This window comes from Manis pentadactyla, chromosome 9, assembly GCF_030020395.1.
Source record: "Manis pentadactyla isolate mManPen7 chromosome 9, mManPen7.hap1, whole genome shotgun sequence".
In the NCBI taxonomy this organism is placed as follows: domain Eukaryota; kingdom Metazoa; phylum Chordata; class Mammalia; order Pholidota; family Manidae; genus Manis; species Manis pentadactyla.
Genome location: NC_080027.1, coordinates 97,686,383 through 97,709,682, shown reverse-complemented (window position 1 = coordinate 97,709,682; position 23,300 = coordinate 97,686,383). Strand labels below are relative to the sequence as shown.

The following is a 23,300-nucleotide window of genomic DNA, read 5'->3' as shown; positions in this document are numbered from 1 at the left end:
TTCACTTGTTAAGCCTGCCCTTTTCATGTATTATATTATTAGAGGTTTATCAAAGGAAGGAAGTTTTTTGGTCTTTGACAGACTTTCTGTAATTTCTCTCTTCTTGGTAAATTAACTTTGGCATTTTTCCTATTGATTTACTAATTTCTGACCATCTCTTCATCCTGTGCATTTGTTCCAGTATTGAGAATAAACATGAACTACCCATGACTCTTAATTCTTTGCCATTAGTCCTTCTCAGAGCTCATGGATTGCTATCCAAGTTAATTGGTAGGTCAGGGTTTAAATTTGCTGGGTGGAGGGGATATGGAGAAGGACATATAAGCTTTTAGAAAAGCCAAGCTCTCTAAGAAATTCAAGGAAAGAGGGGACTTCATTCCTTATTAAAGCAATCAAAGTGACAGGAAAATTACAGGTATGAAAATTGTATATTACAAGTTAGAAATTTAATTGGATCGGAGTGTAAGGTATATGATGTTGAATCCCCACCCTGGAGCAGAGGCCTTTGTATATGGACATTGGGTTGGTGCCACATGTTATGATGAATGCTCCTTTCTAAAGACTGCGAAGCACAATGGCAGCAATGGGGCAGAACGATCCACAGGACTTTTGGTCCCGAGCAGGTGATTGCTCAATATGATGCCTCTGTGTTTGATGAAACTTTTCTTTGTACAGAGAGGAGAGCCTCTTGGAACTTCTCAACCATATACTATGGTTCACTGTCCTTAAACTCACAGTGACAGATTGGGATTTTAAAGAAAGCATAATTATAAAAAAGAGCAGGCTGCAAACTTTCTCCATCTTGTTTTGTCAGAAGGTTTGGTCCCTGTTTAGTATTTGTATCTCCAAACTTTCTTCCCAGACGTGGGTTCTGCTTTCTGTGCCATTGTGTAAGTGCTTTCCCTATGTTGTTAAAAGATGTGAAGAACAGTATGTTATGTGATGTTTTCATTATTTTGAGATAATTTTAAGTTTAACATGGAGGCAAAATACTGTGATTTCTTCCCTGAAATTCCTCGTCCCCCGTGTGGCTGAATTGGCCCGGGTTCTCTAGGATCTTCCCTCCCCCAAGAATTAACAGAGCAACAGACAGAATACGAGGGCTCTGTGCTGATGGAGCAGATGCTCAGTCAGTCAAATCTTACACTCCCATTAAGCAAAGAGATAACGTGCTCTTTCCACAGCAGACAGGGAGAAGGGAGTCCCCACACCTACGTGCGTGTTCAGGCAGCGTGATGTCACCTTTCTTCTCACCCGGGTGGGGTTCAGCCCTGCGCACTGGAACGTATGACTCAGGTGAGAGAAGTGCTCAGGGCAACCCTACACAGCCTCACCTTTGCTGCCTGAAGGGGACGCTCCAGCCTGTGGGCCTGGGCAGCCTGTGCCCCGGACTCTTCCAGTTCAGCGTGGGTGTTCGGAGATTCTTTTCTAAGTTGCCCAGAGGCTTTAAATACACTCTGCATTTATCACCAGAGTTTCCCTGAGGGGTTGAAAGAAAACACTTAGTACTTTTATTTTAAAGAAGTAAATGGAAACTTGGGGCCCAGTGAGGTGAAGCAGTGCACCTGAAGGGAAGCGGGTGTGGGCCGCAGAGGCTTGCTGGCCTCAGTCCCTTCTCTTCGATTCATATGCACACATGTAGGTACAGTTGCTTCCATACAGTCCTCTTCGGTCCCTGAACTTGTTGATTAGTCAATATCCACATTTCTAGGTTTTCCCCTCAGACTTGGAGTGATAAATGGCAATGTTTACTTACAAATGTGTGAATCATCATGTTACCCAACTATTCTTTACTGCCTGGTTGGACAAATTTTATATCTCCCTCAGTTAAGTAAGTCGAATAATCAAACAATCCACCTTCTTTCCTCCCTAACCCGCCCATCTGCCTTTACTAATTGTCAGCTAACCTAACCTAAAACACCTATTAGCCACCGTTTACAAGAACATAAACTTCAAGTGAGCAGAGGCAGGGTCCGTCGTGTGCCTGGGCATGGTAGTGCTCAGTGTGCACAGACGGACAAGCGGGCCCTCCAGGGCGACCCTGGTGCTGGGCAGCACTCCCCTGCGGGCCTGGCTCCCTCCACCACTGACTTTCCTCCATCCCCTGGTGCTCCCATGGCTGTCACCCAGCACCACGGCCCTGCACTCGTTTCACCCCAGTCCCTCCAGTTCTTCTCCCGCCTGTCCTAAGAAATCTTCCTCCTTCCCTTCCTGCTAAGCCCCCAGCCCCCTGCCTTCTTTTTTGATGAAGAGGAAAGGATTCAGCATAAAGGGTTCATAGAGGGGCAGGACCTGATGGAACTTTGTAATGTCAGACCCCTGAGGCATTCCATCCCCTCACGAGAGCAGTCCATTTCCATACCATCCTCCTCCAAGCCTTTCCCAAAGGGACCTGTTGGGAGAATCCAGCTCAGCCCCTGGTGCCTGTTTCAGCTTTGTGATATGAGGGGGCTCTGCCAGGGTGGGGGTAGAAGAGGAGACCCAGCAGGGAACTTGAACTAAACTGAATAATGCCTCCTCTCCTGAGTATTCCTTTTATCAGAACGATCTCTTCTTGAGATCTCTGAATGTTTGTTCTTCCACTCTTGGAGATTCTGATTTTCTGGGGCCTTTGTCAGCACTCCTGTGTCCTGAGGTCCTTGGTCTGGCTGAATGTGACTTACTGGGCCCGTTCTAACACTGCAGAGAGCACACTCAGTTGTACACAGGGGGTCTGATAACATCCAGGTTTCAAAGTATTTTCTCTCCATCTCATTGTCTGTTTTTTTTTTTAGCTGCACTTGTTCCTTTTATAAAGTGACAGCAGCTAAATTTGTTTATCAAGATGCTTACATGTTCTGTTCTAAAGAGCATTAAATTAATAAACATTGAACAGAGAAAGCTAATCTGAATTTGTGTTTTTACTGAAAGCATTCTAATTAAACACAGGCTGGAAAAAAAAAAATCAACCAGACCCTTAAGCCTCTTGCAAAATCTGATCTTTTTCCCAGTCTCGTAGGCTGAAGCCTGATTGCCTTTATTTCCAAGTCCAGGACACAGGTAAACAAAGATTAGAATGGCCTTGTAGTGAATATGCATAAGCCTGTAAAATACAAATATAAATCGGTTAAAGAGCAATAAAATCTCTATGTCATGAATGCTTAGCAGCCTTATAAAAACATTGCCATATTTCAGTGAGCTGCCTTACCACTTGATATTCTGAATTATTTTCAAGGTCATTTCTTTTTATAAAATCAGGGCAAGCTGGAAAATGTCAAGCAGCCTACAAGGATAGAATGAACCCTTATTTTCATTGTCATTTTATAGTCACATATTGTTGTGGTTTTGAGTTTCCAAGTTACAACCAATCATTGAGTATAGAATCACAATAATTTATAATATTAGGAACATGGCATCCATGATCTCTCCAACCATTAATGTTCCAAGGATCTTATTAAATGAAAGAATGGCAAAAAACCAATTGGTGTGTTATGGGAATATGAATATTTAAAGCATCTGATTAACAATTCAGAGGAAGGGTGACTGTGCAGGGAGTAGCTACAATAAGATAAATGTAATTGAGGCATACTGCTGAAGGGGATTATGTCTTTAGCCCCTAAGCCACTTAGGGTATATATTAAGTAAGCTTCTTGTAACCTCCCATTTCAGCAGAAAATAATTTTTCCTTGCATAAAGCAAATACCTAGTAACATAAGGTCTTCAATGTAAGTTGTAATTGTAACACTTAAATAGCAAGTCTAAGGTGTTCATTATGGGTATGTGGTATGGGTAGCCTTTAGGAGAATCCTGACATGTCAGTGACCTCTGTACATGTGGAATGACCCTCACATTTTATTGTGCTTGGGAGTTTGAGGTGATTCTTAACTAGGCATCGTCACTAAGAAATCTGATCCCAAGATTCAGCTGTTAAGAAGGACCAGTTATTTTGTAATGATGCCTGGAAACTGTGGACTCTTTAGCCTTATGTAAATTTGGATTCAAAGGTAGCACAAACAAAAATTCCAGATCCTTCTAAACAGGAGATAAGAATTTAAAATGACCCAACAGCAGTCACACCCATTCTATTTGTTTAAAAAGAATTGCTATGCCTGGAGTGGCAAGTGTTCAGATCAGCTGGCTACAGTCTTCAGAAATACTTCTCTGTGTGGCTTTATCCCAGTCTAGGGTGTCTCTGAGGGAAACTCCCGCTGTCACTGGGCTGGACTCTGACAGACTTGTTTTATGAGCAGTCTGTCAGCTCAACCTAGTTTCTCAGTGCCAGAGTAATTGAGGTACGTGTCTCTTCATGTGGCCAGTTTAGAGGGGCTGCTTCTCCGCTTGGTCATTTCTGTTTCGCATTGCTTCATGATTATGCTTCTGTTTCACTTGGGAAGCATGGCTCCTGCAGATGTGGCCTGGACGGTTAGTCACCTCCGACAGACTCACCAAGTGTCTCAGCACACCAGGCACAGCACAGCCGCCTCAGCTACACTCACTCGTTCTGGGAGCCCACAGCTCAACCACGCTGGCTCCTCTGTTCCTGGAACTCTCTGGCCTCCCTCAGGCTGCACACAGGCTTTATCTCCGTTTGTAATACTCATCTTTTCACAGTCCCTGAAACAACACGCATATGCACACACACGCACTGCTGCTGGCAAACTCTTGCTTCCTGTCGCTGGCAAACTCTTGCTTCTAAAGGGAATCTTCCCTGCTTTTTATACACCAATACTGGCCAATTTCCTGTGCCTGACCCCGACCAGGTTAGGTCCCCTATTCCACTCTCCATATGGCCCTGTCCCTTCCATCAGAAAGTACTTTGCACAATTGTGATATTTCAGACATCTATTCATTGGTTCAATTCTACTAGGTAAGACTAATGTCACTTTTGTGCACTAGTGTATCCCCATAGCTTAGCACCATGCCTTATGTATGAAACACCTCTTGCATATTTGTTGAATGAAAGAATGTTATTCACAATCTGCCTTCATATTTTTGGTTTGAAGGCTACTATTGGCTTAGCTGGGGAAGAATAATCTGAGGGTCTGGGGAGAGGCCAGAAGATCCATAATTATGTGTTCAAGGAAAATAAGGACTTGGAAGACATATTCCTGTCTGACGTCATGTGAAATATACTCTTCTTGAACAGATCTGTATTTGATTATCATTTTAGGATTTGCAAGAAAAGCTTTTAGGTCAGACATTTATTGTCAAGAATTTATTGAACAATTACTGTGTTGTAGGCACCATGCTGATAGGCTCTGTGGATACATCTACTGGGGAAACATAGGAATAAATTCTTGATTATAATAGAACAGGGTGGGCTGGGGTAGACTTTACTTGGGAGCTGGGGGAGTGGAAAGGATGCCATGTGAATCAGATGTGGAGGCTGTGGGGAGCCATTCTGGAGGCCGTGCTGCCTGGATTGCTCTTTGAAGCCCTATAGCGGATAACTTATGAAAGCTGGTGCAGGTGGGAGAGGGCAGCTCGTGCGAAGATGGAGGACAGTATAAAAGCATGCACATAGAGCTGTCCTGCTGGTGTTCAGGGGACATGTTGGGAGTGGCACCGGTTGAGACTGGAGTATAGGCAGGGGCCTGTCAGAAGCCCTTTGATACACAATGAAATGACTGAAGTTTACAGTGAAAGCCACTGGGCCCCAGAGAAGAATAGGCTTTGTGGGGAAAACAGGTGTTTTTAACTGCAGTGAAAACAGTCTGTCAGGGCATCGTGCAGTTGAACCACACCTGGGTGGCCCTGCCAGCTTCATTTGCATTTGCAGAGGACTCTGCTTGGAGGTGCTGTGGGCACCAGGTGCTGCGGAGTGAGGGGCAGGACTGAGGTTCCTAAAGCAAATGCTAGAACTCTGGGCTTTTCTGATGTCACTGTCTTTTGTCTCAGCCTGCAGGGCAGTCCTGTTCAGGGGGAGAGGAGAAAGTGAACAGCCCCACCTTCTGTCTGCCCCTGCCCTGGAGAATTCCAGAGGAGCCCCTTAGGCCTCTTGGGGTTCTTTCAGACTCGGCATCTCCTCTGAATATTCCAGATTTTTTGATGATGGCTTGTCCTGGGCGTGACCTCAGCATTTTCCCAGGGCCTGCCCACAGGAGTCCCCTGCAGTCCTTACTCCCTGGGCCTTTTCCCTCTCAGGGGACTGGGGACTCACTGGAGCAGGGCCACCTGCAGTGTGGGTCAGCCAACAGCCGCCTCACAGGCCCCTCCTCCTCCTCCTCTTTACCTCGGATTCCTCAGGAGGCTTGGTTACCTTCAGTTCACTATGCAGAGCAATTCAACTCTCAAACGTCCCTCCGCTCTGGGCCCACCTTTGCAAATCCAGAGCATGTTAGGATCTCACTGCGCTGGAGAACTGGCAGGAGCTGGGAAACTTCCATCTTTTCTTCCTCCCCAGGTATCTCAGAGTGCACAGAGATTGACTTTCCCACCAACAAGGACCTCACACCTCCAAACCTGAACATGAGGAAGAGATACAGTTGGTTTCAATTTTGAGAATTTCTTCCCTTCCCGTTCATAGTACATAGGTAAAGGATCACATGGAAATCCCTCTATCTATCTATCTATCTATCTATCTATCTATCTATCTATCTATCTATCTATCTATCATCTATCTATCTATCTATCTATCTATCTATCTATCATCATCTATCTAATCTATCTATCTACTTTATCTTCCAAATAAAGAAGTAGTTCTGAATGTTAGTGACCAGGACATTAGGTAGTAAACAGAATGGATTTGGGAGGGTGAAATCTGTTGTTCAGTGCAGAGGCACACAGGTTAGGGAGGGAGTGAAGACAGCAGGAGACAGATGAGGAACATGGGCCAAAGAGTCAGAGCAAACCAGGTTATAATTCTGTTTCTTCTCCTTCCTAGTCATTTAACCTAAGAGCTTGCTTCCTCATTTGTAAGATAAAGGGAGGTCCGCCTCCCTGGGTTGTGGGCAGGTTTGCATAAGGCGGATCTATAAAAACACCACATCTGGCTAGGAGCCCACCACCCAGTGGCTGTCTTTCACCAGCTGTGTTCCCTGGCTGTGCGCTTCATGTTCCCTGCACCCACAACAGCTGGGATTCTGTTTTACAAGCCACCCCTGTCATTATGTCGGGGACTTCACACTTGGCATTGCCCTGCCTAGAATTGCTTCAGCGGATATTGCTCGTCACAGGCCAATACCATGCAAGCTTTCTCCTACTAACAGAGTTCCAGGGTTTGGGGGGCTACAAAAGTCCCATGACAGGTAAAAGCATGCAACTTTGCAAGCTGCTTTGGGGCAGTTCAGAGCAGACATCAGTGGTGGTTTATGGGCAGGCTTTTGGAAAAGCTCCTTTTTCTGATGTGAAGGAACTGACTAGGCTAGCAAAGCCTTCTGTCCTGCACTCTCTGTTCCTCTTTTCCAGAGTTCCCACTAACAGCCCTCTGGGTGACAGGACAGAGTAAAGCCACATGCCAGGGGTGGTGAGGGGCTGTGGCACTGTGGGGCCCCACGAGGAAAACAGCCACTTCATTGAGAAAACCGTTTTATTTGGTACATATTCAATATGAACTGCTGAATTTAGCTCTCCCTGTGACACATTCTTCCCCCAACATTTTTTGAATTATACATTTTTTTTATGGTTGGCTCCTCATGAGTTAGAATTCAGTTGAAAATGACCTCACAAAGAGCTCCTCCCTGGTCACCCCTCTAGAGTAGCTCTTCCTAATAATGTGTTTCCTTATGTTTCAGGAAACGCTTTACGGTAACATAGCTTTGAACAAACCCACCTTTTTGGACATTGATAAAGTCGTCTTTTCTTCATGTGGTATTTCATATAGGAACACTTCAGATATGCTATTAAAAGTGGCTAATTTCAACAAAGTCCTATTAGTTTGTATGAACTGGTTACATATTATGTTCATAGTCTTTTGTGAATTACCACCTATTTATTTTAAAATGGCCTGCTTTGAGCCTTTGTATAGGTACACTCCTGTGTTTGTGACCAAAACTGAAACAAATGTAATGACTATCAGAAATGTTTGGTTTTAGTGAGTAACCGTCACTGTATTGGTTTAACGTGAAGGTGGACATCTGGCATTCAGTGCTGTCTTCCATAAAAAGTAGTAAGAATTTCTGTTAAAAACAAAAAAATATAAGTAGCTCTTCCTTTCATATTCCTGTGACATCGCTGTCTTATTGTCATCCCATTATTAACATTTCTGGAATTGTCTTGCTTGTTTATTTGGTATTGTACATCTCACTCTGTAGAATTGAGCTGCATTAGATTTAGGATCTTGCTCCTGCTCTGTTTGCTCTGAGAACTGTCTGATTTGAAGTACATTCTCAGTAAGTATTTCTTAAATGAACATAAAATGTATTAATTATCTAGATGAAAGAGCAACTTCTTTGAATAAGTCAGCGGTTTATTGAGAGGGGAAAAGTAAATTGAAGTGGAATTAATGAGTGGACTGATGACATATCTATATATTTATATATTCTGTGCTTGTGTGTATATATATGTAATTCAGATCCATAAATTGAGCACTTATTAGTACGTGCTAAGAATTCCAAACACCTCCTAGCTTTTCATAGTTTTCAATAAGATAGTTTCTATAAGAAGAGAAAATATAAAAATGTATACCTTTACTGGGTGTTTCTACATAACAAAAGTAAACCCAATTTCCTGTTTTGACCATTGTATGTTTGTTTATCCTAAAGTGTTTCCTCAGTGTGAAATTCGAAATGTGTGGTAAACTTTCAAATGGAACTGTATTTCTGTCCCAGTAGAAAATGCTCTTCTATATATATGTCAATGGCTTCATGTCAAAACGTGCTATTTTGCATGTCAAGACGATTTTCTTCCCTTACCATGCATTCAAAGGATGGCAGTACATAGAATGAAATTTTAGTGTCACACGCATCAACTACAAACCAATGGAGCTGTTTCGTTTTTCACCAATGATGGAGAAAGAGAGTCAGGGGAATAATGAGTCTATTTTTACCTTCAAGTGGCAGCATTCAGGAGCCGACATCTTCACTGAGAAATCAGGCGTGCTCTTTCTTGACTGTGGCTCAGCGCAGGCTTTAATAATTCATTCTGAAACCTGCAGTTCCCTGGTCGGTGCTTCCTGGCTCTTTACTTATTTAGAGATCTGCTTACCTCTCAGTTTGCACCTACAAATGTCCATTCCGCCTGTTGTGCATCACCAGTGGGGAATAAGCCCATTTGCCTAGAATAATTTAAGCATCTCAGCTTCTTGCAATATTCAACCTATTGGGATCTCACTGGCAACATATTTCTTTATAAAGCTCACCCTCCATCTGAACCATGGGTCCAGATCTTTAATGCAGTGAGCATGTGGTCCTGTGACACTTGAGAATTCAGAAGCCCCATATATATGGCCTGGTTTGCAGAGTCTCAAAGCAGTTTCAGGAGGAATCGATATAGTTACGCTTGTCTCTTGTGTCATTAACCACAACAACTGATTGTAGCAGAATACAAAAAAGGAAGCAAGACCTGTGAATAGAAGACAAAGCTTGTTGTGGCAAGGGGAGACTCAGTCCTGTTAGGATGGGTTACCCAGGTGAACCTGTAAGGGCTATAGAGGAATCCCGGTATTAGAAATGGCCTTTTGCACGTAACAAAGAACGTGATTAAAAGGAACAACTTGAATCATCCTAACGTGTTTCCTTGGTATCTTAGTGACTGAGGGTGACTGCAGAGAGCATGAGTTCATAAGAAAATTACTGCTGTTGCTTAAACTAGGCAAGCTGGCAGTGCAGTGAGGGCAGGAGGTCCTTGTGCCTGTTGTCTGCTCCTGGGCAAGAGCTCGACCATCTCTCGGCCTCCGTTTGCTCACCCAGAGCTTCCTGAAGCACACGTTGCTAACAGGCAAAAAAAAGCGGAGACTGATCCACGTGGGATTTGGGGGCGAGGGGCCGGGTAACGCCTGTGCACCTCATGGCAGAGGCACCGGCACAGCGCCTCTCCTCTGCCTCACACCACCTGATGCCACAGGTTTGCTGATAGAGGCCCTAAGGGGAAATCCACCGCCGTTCAGACAGAGGTAAGGCCGAGGTCGGGACCGCACCGTCTGCGTGCGGACTAATCATCTTTGCCCTCATGTCTCCTATGAATTCCTTCTCCATGACTGGTGCCCACATTAAATCAAAACCTGAGTCAGTCATTCTGGGCCCCTTTGTGCCACCACCTCCATCATCCATCTGGCCATCAAATCGGGTTCTTTTTACCAACTACCTCCTTTTTTGTGTAGCTAATTCCTACTTGGCCTTCGAATTCAGCTCGAACGTGACCTCTTACTAGGTAGTATTCAATGACTCTCCTTTTTGGGCTGATTTGGGTGCCCCTTTTCTTTGCTCTCCCAAACACCTTGTGAATATTCTAGAACACACGTAGAACACTCTCCTGTAAACCTTAGTTTCTTCCACTGGACTCTAAGCTCCTTTGGGCAGAGACTGGGTCAAATTTGACTTTATATCCCTAACTTTTGGCACAATGCCTCTCAGGAGTTTAATATTTATTGACAAAATCAAAGAAATAGGTCTTTGTGACTTAACCTTGGATCATAACCATGATGTAGAACTTATTTTCACAGGAAATAACTTAAGAGTTACAAGCTTCTGAGTTTTAGCTGATGGTATTCTACAAGTTCCTTGTTGTTTGTAGTCTAAATTATCTAAAAAATGTAATTCTGTGTAATGGTGAATAGCTTGTCCTCTGCCCTCATCAGCAACCTCTCAGTGGCAGGATCCCAGTGGCAGGATTTTCAGTCTTTTTCACATTGTTGTTTTGCTGCTTTTTCCCTTTTTTGTTACCATTTCTCAGATTTCTGGGACTGAGGGCTGTCTGATGAAGGACCATTTGCTGAATTGCTTGAAATGATGAACTGTCTCAAGAAAGTCTTTTTGCACGTAGTAAACTTATAATAATGGAAGTATGTATTTGAAGTTAAGAGTCAGGGGAGACCTCCCAGATCTTAACATTGATTTAAAAAATTCTGTCCCTAGAACTGCCACAGCCTAGGGTAGACAGGTACTTGCCATGTTGTGGTTTGGTTCTGCCTTTCCCACTGACTAAAAATCTTGAGGGCAGGAAGGGGAGCCCAATAAATGTTTGGTGAGAGATGAGTGAGTAAAGGAATGATTATATTGCCTTCTCAGCTTTGATGAGAAATGATTTGATCAAACTCTTTGGTTTGATAACTTTTTTCTTTCTAGTGAAGGCAGTTTTGATTACTATAGAGAAGAACTGGTTCATGGGTTCAATATTTTATATTTTTATTTAATCAAAATATATAAAAACAGTCAGTGGATTGTTCCTACTGGGTTGCTGTGTTAAATCAAGAAAATTGTGGAGCGAAAGAGATGAAAATGATCGGCTCTGTGCTTTTTAGGTCCTAAAAGTATCCGAGTTGGCTGTGGAGAAAAAGCTGAAGATTAAGCAGTGATCTTTACCTTTTAAAAGTAATGCCAGACTGTTTTCTGGAATTATTATGATACCATTAAATTTCTTAGTCCCTTTCAGTCTCTTTATTGGATGCATGGCTTGTTTAGGGTAAAGGAGTTTGGGAGTGAAGAAAACTAGTCCACTCATTCATTTTGCTGGTTCACTGTGATGTTCATTTTAAGTAACTCCCTTTCTTTACTACACTGTCACTGCCATTAGACACTTCTGTAGAAGCAGTAAAGCAAGAGCCCTTTCTGTGTCGTGGTGCATCTTTCAAAATGTGTGGCATGCTCAGCCTTAGGAAATCTTTTTGTTAAACTACTTTGATACTTATAAAATGTAAAGTACTTTCCTATTGCTTTTAAAAGAAAGGAGAAAACATGGGGTCTGAGACTACTAAAATAAAGATTATCGAGGAGGCTGCTGGCTTCAGCTTATAAGATCACTATAACCCCACTGATGAAGGTGTATAGCTTTGAAGCGCGTGCTGGGCATCCTTCAGTGCGGTGAGCTGGGCTGAGACTTTGGAGGCTAAACCCTTTCCCAGAGTGAACAGACTTCCTGCTGGAGCAAAACCTAGAGGTGAATGGAGTCGCATCAGGGAGAACCTTGGTTCCTTGATTCTTACTTTGCTGAAGAAGTCGTTTACTGTACTTTCTTAAGTTGTTAGCAGAGGTGGAACCAGAGTAGGCAGCTCACCAAAGCCTTTGGAGCCGCCGAGACTGACTGTTCACTCCGTGAACACAGCTCAGCATGTTATATCCTTGGATATAGAGACAAAACTATGCAGGATTTTGCTGTTAGTGACCTTGCAGTGTAGTGAGCCACAGACATGCAGAAGAGAGAATTATTCAGGGATGGGAGAGTAAGCAACAATACAGATGCTAAAGTCTTCTGTACTTGGCATGTAAGAGGTCATTGGAAACATAAGCAAGATTAGATTTAGCGCTTAATGATGCACAGTGCATATGAAATACTGAAAATTTGGGAGGCGGAGATAACAAGTACAGAGATTTTTTCCCTGCAGCCTGTCTGTGAAGGGAGAAACAATGTGTTGTAGCCAGAGGTGAGTGGAATTAGAGGCGGGTTGTGTTGAGTTTTGTCTTATGATGGAAGACCCTGATCAGGTTTTGAGGCTGAGGGAAAGTAGTCAGTGGAGGGAGAGAGAGAGACGGGAGGTCAGGAAGCAGGAGTGAGGGTCGCTGGAGCAGGATTCATGAAGGGGTGGGAGGGTGAAATGTAGATAGCGGGCTATGGGTTATCTGCGTGGGAGGAGGGCTGGTCCTCTAAGAAGCGGGAGAACTTATAGGATGGGTGCAGTGCTGTTCATGGGGTTGACAGAGGGTTGTGGCTTCTGTTTTCTCTGTGAAATTGGAACCAGGATCATTTGCTGGGGGAGAAAAGCATGCACAGAGGTTGGAGCTTGAGCAGAGATTTGAGAAAACTTCTGAGGGAAAAAAACCTGGACCATGTGGTAGGTTCCTGGGCCATGAGCAGTTCTAAGGATAGAAGTGGGCATCATACTTGTGTAGCAACACTGATCTACATGGCTCCATGATGCTCCCCGCTGGAGCTTAGCAGCCTGGCATTATAACAAATAAGAATAGCAAACACATGCCAAGGGCCTACCTGGTGCCAGGCACCCACCATGTGGGCCAGCTCGCTCGATCTGCACATTGTATGAGATGAGCTCCTATGAATGCCACCCCATTTTGCAGATGTGACTGAAAGGTTAGCTACGCCGCTCAATATTCCTCAGCTAACGGTGGCAGGGCTGGTGTTCAAGCTCAGGCAGCTCTGCCCCGGAGCTGGCACCCGCCTGGGCCGTCCTGGCTGGAGCAGGAAATACACAGTAGGCCATTCAGTGTTGAGTTCTGCTGAGTAGATGAGACACAAATACAAAACAGCAAACGAGCGGATGGTGCTAATAGAAGGTTGTAGTGATGGCTGTTGGGGTCCAGGTGGGTGGGAGAGGGAGAGAAGATGGGGCAGGATGGGGTTAGGAGTTTGGTGTCCTTGGAGAACAGGGTATCCAAGTGCAAGGGGCATGGTTATGTAAGGGGAGGAAGGTCACAGTGCATCCACAGGGTGGGAGAAGGTTTGTCAGCCAAGATACCTGTTTGGAAGTTAACTTTTTCTGAGGTATTCTATTTTCTTTAAAATGTTTTGGCCATAGTAGCTGTTCTTTTGGCACTGTTTTTGGACTGATGAATCTATACGTGTTTTGTTACCTATGAAGGAAGCACATAGTACTTGAGATATTTCAAGTTGCACTCAGTTGGAGGACCAGGGGCAGGACATGCATCCCCGGGGGAATGTGCTGGCGCTAATGGTGCTCTGTGGGGAGGTGCAAAGTGTGAGCAGTAACCTTGCTTCATGGAGTCCGTCCAGACAGTGGACTGTGTGATGAAGTTATTAAACTTCCTGACCTTCAGACACCTTTCCCCCCTCTACCCCTTCCCCCTGCCTTCTTCACCCACCAGTTTTACACATCTCCTACTGGAGGTGACAGAACAGTGACTTACATGATTGTGAGGTCATATCAGTACAGAATGATATGGGCCAAATTAAAAAATGGTACTTTACATATGAGGAGACTTGGCAGCCATCAGTCAAGAACTCGCTCCAAAGCAATTGAGGACATAGGAGGACATTTTAGACCTCGTTTTATTCGTACTCTCTGTGCAATTCAAGAGAACACTGCATTTATAGAGCAAGAACAGACAGGTTCGAATAAGGAACATTTGGTTTTTTTTTTTACAAGATCATAAAACTATTACAAAGTTTGATCATGCGTTAAATGAAAATCTCAATAATCTACAGCACAGAAAACCTAGAAACTAATAGTAAAACATGTCTCCCCAATCTAACAAGCTGTTAATTTAAAAAATGCTTTCTATGTATCTTAGAAAGAAGTACAACTGGGCTGGGAAAAGCAAATAAGAAATGACATGTGTTCCTTGATCTTTGTGGAAAATTGAATTTCATGTCATCCCGGGCAAAGTCAGCATGGAGTGGTCACACCATTTCTTGATATCCTGTAGTTAGGATTGGGAGGAGAGAGATGAGCTATGGTACCCACTAACGAGGTGCAAACTTTTGATCTCAGGATCCCTTAGATCCTTCAAAATTGAGGGACCCAAAGATACACTTTTATATGGGTATCTATCAATCTTTATCATGTTAGAAACTTAAAAATGAGAAATTTAAAGTATTTAACTCCTTTAATAAATCCATTAAATTTTACTATAAATATCTTTATGAAAAATAACTATTTTCAATCACAAAGTATTAGTGAGAAATGTGGCATTATTTTTATAGTTTCACAAATCTCTTTAATGTCTGGCTTAACAGATGACAATATATTTCTGTCTACTTATGCATGCAATCTCTTGTGATACCACATAACATGTGGCCTCTGGAAAACTCCTGTGTCCACTCATGAGATGGTGGGAGTGAAAAAGACAAATAACATCTTCGTATTATTATAAAAATTTCTCAGGTCCTCTGAAAGGTCTTTGAGAGCTACAGGTATGCACAGTAATTGTTTCCAAATAAATCCATAAAAATAGTTGATGTGAGTTCTAGGGTAGTTTATCTTTTTGGTGATATACTCGAAGAATATAAATCAAAATGAAATATGCTTTCATTCAAAAGCTTTTATTGAAGAGGTATATCTAATCAAATAAAATTGTTTATGTCTTCTGTAGAGCAAAATTACATGAAATTAAATCAGAGAGAGAGACTCACTCATTGCCTAAACATAGTAAGTGCATAGAAAATATTGGTTCCCTTCCTTTTCTGTCTACTTCCCTCTTAATAAGCATCCAGGATGAGGTGACATTAGTCTACAAGCACATAACTCTTGCTTTACCAAGTGACGCTAGTTTAGGACAAAAATAGTAACAAATGGTACTTGCTGTGATCATTCTCCACATATCCAATGGCAAGTTCCTCCAAGTCAGCTCTGAAAGTCCTGTGCCTGTCTGCTGCTGTACACTGTTTACTAGCATCATCACACCTGCTCTCCAGGTGCAAGGCATCCTCACCTGCCTTTTCTCTATGCGAGATGCGGGCTGCCTGCCAGGAGCCTCCCCTACTCCTTGCCCTGGCTCGCTCTCATTTTGTTTCCTCCTCCAGCGCCCATAAGGCTGGTCCTTCTCCTTAGGTGGGTAGGTTTGCTTCATAGGCTCCAAAGGAAGCAGTACTGTCTTTTGCTCCCAGAAACAGCAATTTTAGTAAAGCACTTCTTCATTTTTTGTTGTTTTGCCCCCCTAAGCCCAAGAACACTGAGTTCAGAAGTGGGGGTCAAGGTGGTCTACTTGAAACTCCCCTCTTCTCTTTACTCTTCCATTGTCCCTTGCTCAAATTTGTAAGCATCTAGTTCTTCCCTGAGGGTGACTATTTCTCTCGAAGATCTTGTGTTTGTCTCACAGAAAGATTGTTGGAGGGAAAGTCTGCCAGATCTCAAACATGCCTAGATGTGTCTCAGTTTTTGGGTATATACAACATGGGCTCTTAAAATACCTCCATACAGTACTGAATATACTTCTAAGATAGAAATGGACCTTCAAGATAATTTTACTTAACTACTCAAGTGCTTGCTTATCAAATTAAATAATGTTTGAACCCGTCTACGAGTGGAATGGGGATTGTGGGAAAAAGATCAGCTAGTATTTATTGAGTGTCTGCCAAATGCTGGCCCCTAGGCTAGTTCCTTTTCAAGTCATATTTTATATTTATTCTTCTAGTAGTATTTATGGGTAAACTGAAGGTCAGAAGTTGAAATTACTTGTTCATTCCACTATATTAATAACAGCTGAGCCAGGATTTTAAACTGCTTGGCCTCAAGCCCCATACTTCTGCTCTGTCAGAAAGACTCGCTGCCTAATAGAAACTCCATCCTGCACATAGAAGGGCATAATGGACTATGGAAAGCTGGTGATTATGGGGCTATTTTCCCCCTTCAAAGATTATTCTATGAGTAATAACTTCTGTAGAATACTATGTCAACCTGGTGGAGCCAAGCTTCTAAGCAAAGCCTCTTCCTCTCATATCTTTCAGGACAGTAAACTAGAGGCATTATTTTAAAATCTTCATTTTCTTGACAGGGCTTCAGATGGGGAAGTAAGCCATTAGGGTATAAGCATGGTAACATGGGTGGGATTATTGGTTCTGTTTCCCTTGGGTCTCAGTCTGTCCCCTCCATGGCTGCAGATGAGAAATCCTTGGTTTGGATCCCAGTTTGTCCACATGGGTTATTTTTTTTAATTAAAATATCACTGATATACAATCTTATATTAGTCTCAAGTATAGCACACAGTGGTTCAACAGTTACTCATATTATTAAATCCTCACCCCTTCTAATGCGGTCACTATCTATCAACATAAGATGTTACAGAATCATTAACTGTATTCTCCGTGCTGTGTTACTATCCCTATGACCACCTTATATTGTGATTGAAAATTATTGTGCCACTTGTGTTATTCTTAGGATTTTATAAGAATAAACAGAAACACTGGTATGTCTAGAGTCAGCAATATAGTAGTAAATCATCGTAACTGATAGATGTGAAACATGTTCCATCAGGCCTTCCCACTAAAACTATTTAGAAGATGGGGATGGTCTGTTTCCCTTGTTCCAGTGGGAACTCAGGACAGCAGGCATTAGCAACAGTGGAGAGTAAGATGTAATGGAATCTTCTAGGAAACGGTAAAACATGTGGTTGGCCCCTAATTACAAAAGGCTTAATTACTATTCATTTGATTCATTTCCATATGAATTTAATATTCATATTGATTTTGAAATCTATATTGTACTCTGTTATAAATTTTGGGTACAAAGGATTTTGCAACTGATGTCCTGTATTCCAAATCTGGATTTTTAGTGATGTTTTGGGGGTCGTTGAACATGGCATAGTCATTTTTTGATAGCTGGGACAAGGCTTAGGAATAATTTGAAGTGAGTGGTTTTAATCACAAATCTGTAGGAAAGTGAATTGAACTTTTCTTCCAAGTTTAATTATAACTACTGCTGTGCTCTTGCTGAAATTAAAACTGAGCCTGAGATAGGAGGTTTATCTTGTTGAAATAATGTGTTCAGCATGAGCGAGCTGTCGTAAAAAATACAAAACCTCAAAATAAGTGAAATGCAATTAACTTCACCTCATCAAAGTCATTTTTGTCCCCATAGTCACCTGAATGCTAATTTCCAAGCTCCTTGTGTCAAGACTGTAGCAGAATGATGAGAACCGAATAGCCAAAGAAATGTGACATATTTTGAGAAAGAAGGGTGTACGATTAGAGGTGTCCTATACATTATACTTTATTTAAGTAACATTTATTTGGGCATTCCGGTTGTTTGGGAAATAAAAATTTTGATGTTTTCTCCTGAGACTTGAAACATTAAAATGTTAAACATTTGTGTAGCAAAGTTATGTTTGTGCTAAAAGTTACTATAGTGTTTTCTTCTTGAGAATCAAACCCACTGAGGGGAATTAGAAACTGAATTTCTTTTTCTATAGCTGCTGATGCAAAAGAACAAAGAGGTTAAAATGGGCTTCTCTATACGCAGAAGTAAATGGTTGATTAGGATTTTAAAAAGGCACAGAATCATACATTTCTTAGGACATGATTAAATCGTAGACAGAAATCTTTGGGTTAAATTGTAGACAGAAGAGCCATCTTTGCTTATCAGGAAGCTGTATGTCTTACATATGGTACTTTCAAAGATGGTCCTTAGAATATTGATCTCTATTTTGAAGATGCTCAGCATTTGAAGTTAGTTTTAATATTGTATCTACTTTGCACATTTTGGATTTTGTTTGATGTAGCAGAAAAATTCCTAAACAGAATAATTTTTAAAACATGATTACATTGGATTAGAGCAGTGAACTCATAGCTTATTTCAATAATGCTTCCAGCTTTTTGGACTCATTAAAATAAAGCTTTTCTTTACCTACCTCATTATTTTTAATGTAGTTCTGTCACAGAACAGACTTAATCCCTTTGTTGGTGAAGGTAGTTAAAATTTCCCTTTGGAAAGGAAAAAAATTCACTTCTTCTAGTTAATCTGATACCTTTATCTTTAAAGTCTTTTGAAAATCGTAGTGAAAACGAAGCCAAAATTAAAACTGGGGGTCGGTCGCAGTGAAGAGCAGACGAGGCATGGCGAGGCAGTGGGCGGGGCCGGGCTCCTGGTGTCCGCGCGCTCCCGGATCCCGAATCCCGAATCCAGCCCCTCTCTTCACTCTGTGTTTTGGGCAAGAAGTTCCCTGAGCTCTGGGTCTCAGTTTCTTCATATGGAAAACATGGGCTTTGATTTGATTTAGCTCTCCAGGCTTCTTTTCAGAGCTGACTTTGATCAGATAATGAAAATGCCGCGGCAGGTATTTTTAACCAGATCTTGCTTGTTTTTCATACCTCTTCTGACCTCGTCCTTCACCAGTCACGGCCCCGTTTCTCTAGTTTCCCTCACAGAAGCACTCCTCAGAAGAGGTGTCTCTACCCCTCCACTTTGGCTCTCCCCGTTTTCCTTGGACCCACTCCACCACCCTGTGGTCCCACCAGGCTACTCGACTTCCTATCAAGGTAACTGCATCGCTAAACCCAGTGCGCTGGCCCAGAACCTGCCCTGAGCAAAGGGTTGCCTTGCCACCCACCCCAGAGACATGCCAGGCCCTCAGGTGCCCACAGCTGACAGGTACTGCAGGAAGTCTGCCACAGTGTCCCCCTGATGGCGGTCGTGACAGATGCCTCCTCACCTTATGATTACACAAGCAGAGGGCCGGTCCCAGGAGGTTTAGGGGCTCGGAATGGGAATTAGGCTTCTAATTTCAGATGTCCCTAGGTACCCTGTCCTTTAAGGGCACCTATGTGGCGTGCCCAGTGCTGCTTGGGGAGCAGCAGGCGCTCTATGCCCATAAGAATTTCTTCCATCTTTTCATCCTTCTGTCTTTCCTCCACCTTTTAGTCTTGGCATCTGAATCACAGCGAGGAATTATAAACACCATGCACATCCCGATTCACATTGCTTTCAGCACATAGGAAAGGCATACTCTTCATGGGGCTGTTTCCAGCTTTTCTCCCCCATCTCACACTAAGGAAGGGCTGCTCCCTGGCTGTGCCTGCAGCCCAGGACTTGCATCTTCTGAGAAATGGCCTTTCTCCAGCAATAAATCATCTGTGCTGCTGCTCTTCCTGAAGATAAGCCTTTCCTGGGCCTGGGAAATTAAGAGCACAGGATCTCCTCCTTTCCCTAGGGTTTGCCCAGGTGGTTTGTTTACAGTGAAAAATGTGCTGTGCAGCTCCAGCTTTAACCTGTCCGGTGAACATCCGGATTCAGATGGAAGCAAATGAGGTATTGGAAATATATTGGGTGCTTCTGCCACCAAGGCAGGATGTGAGGGGAGTCTCATTATTCTTGATAGACTGCCCTCTGCCAAGCACTGTCATCCATGTGTGCAGATTAACAAGAGCATGGCCTGAGTCTAACTCTGAAAGCCACACAGAGGTGCCATCCTTCTCCCCTCTCCTCTCAAAGCGTTTTTCTGTCTGGCTAATTAGGTTAATCATATGTCTGTGGCTTGGATAGTGTGGGTGCACAGGCTCCATTACTTAGATTCCTCAGCTGCTTCACCTCCTTTCTCTTCTTCCTGCTTCCAGGTCCCTCTATTCTGTCCTCAAAACTCACTCTCCCGTCAGTCGTTCACATCTTACTGTGCCTCAGGTCTGTGTGCTGCCTGTCCTAAGAGAGCTGTTTACATTTAACATCTCTTCCTTTCACTGTAGAAGACAGAGTTTTGGTCCTTGTTTGAAGAGGCTGGCCCTTGGTGAGGATGATACAGGTGTGTTTGGACAGGGTCTCTTTCTCTAACCCTGGATGGTGCCCTGCATGTACCTAATCTGCTGAGTTCAGTCCATATGCATTTCCTTCTTTTTGGTGCATTTTACACACCTGTGTCTTGAATCCTTGACACATGTCCTGAGCTCCTGGATGTCTCTGGAATGTTGGTTTTGAGAACAGGTCAAGTGTGAGATACTGTAAGCAGTTTTATTACCTGTATCATCGTCTTCTGGCAATTTCCATGCTCATTCGCTTCCCTGTCCTCCCGCATGGTGCTCCCCTCACCCTGTTGTTTCTCCTGCTTGTCCCATAATCCCCCTTCTCCTGTCTGTTTCTCCTGGATATGTAAGTTCCCTGAGGCCAGAGACGCCCTTCAGCTTGTTCATCATATCCCCAACAATGACACTTTGATTACAACATTGTAAATACTCAATAAATATTAATAAGTAATGATTGAGCCTAGTTTAAGAGTAATTTAGTAGCATAAGAATTGAATATGAGTTTCGAAGTCAGACAGACCTGGGATAAAATTCCCACCTCTCCTTCATAGCAGTCAGACTAAACTCTCTGAGCCTTAGTTCCTCATCTGTCGCAGACGTGACTGTCCTGTCACTGATTAGATGACAACAGCTAACATACACAGAGTGCTTACTGTGGGCAGGCCTCACTCCAGGAAATATACATGGACTGTTTCATTTAACCCTCAGAACGTCTGCCAGGTGCGTAGTGTTATTTCCTGCTTTTCAGGGATGAGAGAGTCAGGGCTTTAAGAAGGTGAGCTAGATCAAGGCAGCACAGCTAGAAAGTGCAGATGATCTAGAAGTTAACACTTAGTCATTGGACTCGAGCCTGTGCCAGTTAGCTTGTGGGTTTCTTGAAGGTAGGGACATTTGGTGGGAAAATAACAACTATTCAAAACCACACTCTGATAGTCCAAACAAATGAAGGGCAACTTTAAACATTGCCTTTAATCTGGTGAAACTGAGATGCCTACAGTGCTTTTAATTGTCTAAGCACTTGCACAAGATTATTTAATTTGATTCCAACAACTCTGAGTATTATTAGTCAAGATTAGTATATATCCTTGTGAGATTAACAGTTGCTATTTATTGAGCAGCTACTCACTGCTAAGCACTTAACATACTTTATAACTAATTTTCACAATAACCTTGTGAGTTAGGTGTTTGCATTATGCCTTCATTTTACAGAAAAGAACCTGAAGCTCAGAGAAATTAGTGACCTTGATCAAGGTCAGGCTGTAGCTATAGTGGCAGAGCTCAGATTGAATCTCAGATATGATCCCAAGCCTGTGTTCTTTCCACTACTCAAACCTAATAAATCAGGACCATGACTAGAGACCAGGAGGTCTGACTGTGAGGGATACTTCCTCAATGAAACCACTGTGATACTGGAATCTTATAAGCACAAGAAACCTGCTGCCTAGGGTAACTCCACAAAAACTTGGTCCAGTTCCTACAAAGTTGTGTGTGGATGAAAATGTTATGAATTGAGAATAATTATGTTATTGATATTTCTATTTTAAAAACCTACTTCCAAGGAGCTTGACATTTATAAAATGAGTGAGCATACCTAAACATTATTTTGTAATTTTTCAGTTCCACAGCCTTTGCTTCCTAAAAGAAAATGCAATGGAGTCACACACCCACATACATACCATGTACCCATACTCTCCTACCTCCAGTTCCCAGAATAATAATTATTTTCTAGAGACTGACTCCAAACTATTTTCAAGCAGATTAACTATACATTTTATCTTAAGGCCATGAAATAATATTTGGTGACAATCACATTTCCCCTCTTTTTTTTTTTTTTAAAGAAGTAGTTACTACTCTAATCAGATTTGACAGTCAGTGACAGACTCAGTCAGCTGAAACGCTCCTCATGGTCCTCATGGAGCCTCATCTCTGAGTCCCTCCACATCATTAAGTGAGGCCCATGTGAGGTGGGGGCCACTGACTTTTTGGCAGTTCTGTGCTACCCGGGCACCTGTGTCATGCTTCCAGGATTAGCTGTGCACATACACTACAAGGGAAGTCCTATGTCCCCAGTCTTCAAGTGAAGTGGGAACATAGTGCCTATGTCTGATGGTTTTACATATTTCTATGACATTTCCAAAGGTCTTATTTATGAAGGTTATTAGTTATGCAAAATCTGCCTTTATAGATTATTCTGTGAAATGGTTCCAATTAAAAAGCAGGGGATAGATTGCCAGCCACTGTCAGCTAATCAAATTATGATATGCACTGTCATTAAGAACAGCTGACGAGGGAAAAGAAAGAAAAAGATAAAAGCAGATTCTTCAAATTTGCTGTTAGGGAAGGTGTATTACTTTGTCCATTTCTTATATAATTAGAAGACTAAAACAGCAGCTTCCCATTTTGTATTTGAAATAGGAAGGTCTGTTATTACTTTCTTCTAGGGTGTAATTAATCAATTTCAGCAACAGTATTTTAGATGTTATAGTGAAATGGAGTTTCATTAAAAACTGTAGTTTAGTAATGATGGGTCAATCAAACTGACAGTCTTGCAAACATACAAATGAGCTTCAAATACCAAAATCGCACTGCTTCTTCTGTGTTGCCCAGAGAAGAAATTGCATTGCAAAGGGGCTAGGTTAGAATCGTAAGACTGGTTCTCCCTGAGTTTTGCTGCATCTGAAGGGGAACCCTGTGTCCACAGGATTGCACAGAAGAGTGTCACGTTCAGGCACAGCAGCCTCTAAATCCTCAGTAATACTCTGGCTGGTGTATCCGTCACCGCTTGTCAGCTCTGCAGGGAGGCTGTCTGTCCAGGCAAGGAGCGCCTTGCACGCTGCAGTGCATTAGCTTCCAAGAAAATCTCCAGCTTTTCTTCCAGCTAAAGTTAAAAAACTTTATAGGAGCTTCTAGAGGCAGTGAGTTAATGGTGCCACTACTCTGTGAGCAAGAAATGCCTGGCTGGAAAGGGTAAAAGCCTTGGAAAAGTAACTTTTTCTGCATTAAATCAAAATTTCAGTATCTTGATC

General features: G+C 42.7%; 1 protein-coding gene across 4 annotated transcripts in view; it reads left to right on the top strand.

Annotated features, from left to right (window-relative positions):
* The window catches only part of SMYD3 (SET and MYND domain containing 3), an 807,351-nt gene that overhangs the window by 428,610 nt on the left and 355,441 nt on the right, over window positions 1-23,300 (top strand). The gene's annotated exons all lie outside the window — the stretch shown is intronic.